The sequence below is a fragment of the Adiantum capillus-veneris genome, chromosome 12 (genome assembly GCF_014529385.1).
Source record: "Adiantum capillus-veneris isolate H3 chromosome 12, ASM1452938v2, whole genome shotgun sequence".
NCBI classification, from domain to species: domain Eukaryota; kingdom Viridiplantae; phylum Streptophyta; class Polypodiopsida; order Polypodiales; family Pteridaceae; genus Adiantum; species Adiantum capillus-veneris.
The window spans coordinates 116,832,477-116,835,279 of record NC_140942.1 but is presented as its reverse complement, the minus strand read 5'-3'; positions in this window follow the sequence as shown (position 1 = coordinate 116,835,279).

Sequence of the window (2,803 nt, the reverse complement as noted above, 5' to 3'; positions counted from 1 at the left end):
ATAGTGCTTGCAAATGGACCCTTTGAAAAGTGGGGCATTGATGCTATGGGTCCTCTGCCTAGGACAAAAAATGGTAAACTCTACATTCTAGTGGCTGTAGACTATATGACTAGGTGGGTGGAAGCTCAAAGTGTGGCAAGAGTGAATGAGAGGACAGTTAGCAAGTTTGTGTACAATCACATTTGTTGCAGATTTGGCACACCTTTGGAGATTGTTTCTGATAATGGTCCAGGGTTTAGGAAGGGCTTGCTCACAGAAGTTTGTGAAGAGCTTTACATTCTACATCATCATAGCACAGTCAAATGGTTTGGTGGAGAAGGCTAATGGTGTCATTGCAGGAATCATTAGAAAGATGGTGCAAAACAACACAAAATTATGGGATGACTTCTTGGATGGTGCCTTGTGGGCATATCGAACCACATATAGGGAAGCCACGGAGTTCACACCATTTCACTTGGTCTATGGTCAAGAGGCTTTACAGCCAATTGAGCTAAACATTCCAACAATGCGACTTCATGGCAAATCAGCACAAGATGATCAAGAAGCATGGATGGATCGACTTCTTACCTTAGCCGAGCTTGAGTGGAAAAGAGAAGCAGCATACGAGTGCTATAAGAGGAAAGCCACACAGACAAAGGAGAAGCTTGACAAGAAACTGAAGGACAAAGGCATCAATGAAGGAGGTCTTGTGCTAAGGTATGACAATCGACTCGATAATCATTTTGATGCCAAATTTGAAACTAGATGGCAAGGGCCATACATAGTCAAGAAGGTTTTCAATTCTAGTTACTATCAGCTTATGGACTTGAACGGTAAAGAGCACTCCAGGAAGGTAAACGGGTATCTCTTGAAGCCCTATTTGAGTCGCCTTCTACCAAAGGATCTACCAAAGATCTGTCCAAAGGCCGCTGTCTCATGTAAGTATTGTTACATGAAGCATGAGTGTAACACAAACCAAAATTTCAAGGGGCCAAACAATGAAGATCTTGTCAAGGACTCTGAAGCACTCTCTTTGGAAAAGATTCTTTATGATGGTACATGAATATACCATCATCCTGGGGGAGGGCTAATGATAGCCGTTTTTCGGCTCTCTGTGATTGCCATAGTGAGTTATCCCCCCCTATCAAATCACTCAAACACTGTGGTTACCCTCACCCTTTCACTGTATATAGGTACGTGTGAGTTAGGGGACTTCTCCCATATCTCCTTACTGAAATAAAAAACCCTCAATTAGCTAGTCACTGGGCTAGTTGAGCCAAAAAAATAAAAAAAATAAAAAATAAAAGTATAGTATGGCCTCTTTGTGTGTAAATATTTCTTTGTATATAGGGCCTAGATAAAAGATTTTTTTCATAATTATTTTGGTATTTATTTAAATATTTCTACCTAGGTGTGTGTTATTTATGCTCTGTACATTGCGTCACCATTACCACAATTTTTCTTACCATTTTTCATACTCTTTATTCCATGTAGAAATATTTTCATGTAAGCTTCTCTTATATTTGGTGTAACTCCACCCCAACAAAAATCCAAAAAAAACTAGTTTTATTTATGTGTATATTTTTTCACTATTGTGATTTTTCCCTTCCTACATCTATTTTGTTTTTTTTCTAAAAAATTAGAACACCAAAAATATTTATCTTTTTATGGTAGCCTCATAATGAGAGAGATTTCTTTTGACCCCTTTATATTTTTTCCACTTATATTATTTATATTTGACATGTACATATTTTTTAGACCCCTCAATATTTGATTTTCTTAGTTGTACTATTCACTTATATCATGATCTCCACAATATCTTCAATTATAGACCTACCAAATAAGGTCAAGGATAGGTGGCATGCATACATGCACTATGGAGGGCTCACTCTTGGAGGTATTCAAAAGAATCATCCAAAGAAGGACCCCACAAGGACCTTGTGCAGTGGAAAAAAACGGACGGTTTTGCTGAATTTTTAAAGTTCACTTGCTCTCCGAATTTGAAAAGGTGATACAAACAAAAGTTGTAGCTCGTGGGCTGAACTTTTGCCTCAAATGTTTTCATATTTTTTTGAGCTACGAGCTGTGAGCTATGATTTTATTAGTGGACCCCAGTTTTCCCATGCTATGCAGCCACACTCTCTCTTCCACTTTATCACTTTCCTCTTTCACACACACTTCTCCACTCATGATCCCCACCTCTCTCACCACTCCTCTCTGCACCCTACTCACCTTCTTCTCAACCTTGAAGAATAAGAGAAACCATGGTGAACTCATACCTCCCAAACACAATTCCATTCCAAAATTGACCACCTAGTCTCATTTTTCCTCCTCCAAATTACCCATATCTATAAAAACCACAAAATTCAGCCTCTTCTCTTAAAAGACAGCATCATGGTGGTTGATTACTCAGCTTCAATTACCTTGTCTCTCAAGGAAGGTCAAGAGTGGAGAAAAAATGTATCGTCAAAGCTAGTGGACCGTCAACAAGCGTCAAAATTGGCCCTACTCAAGACACTTGGAGCATCAACCTTGTAAGAAATCCACCTTTTCTTACCTCTTAAGAGTTATTCTTCCTTATTTGTATCCTACATGGATACTCCCATTGTAAATATCCAATTCCATTTGTAAATTAATACTAACTCTACTAACACTAACCCACTATGAAAAGTCCTATCACCTCCATTTCTCTCCTCTCTCTTTCCCCACCAACTTCTTGATAATTCCAAGCAAAAGAAATTAGATAAATTTCTGAAAATCTAACCCAACCATGGTTAGAGGAGTAACCCTAGCCTTCAAAATTGCTATAAAAGGAGAGTGTAGC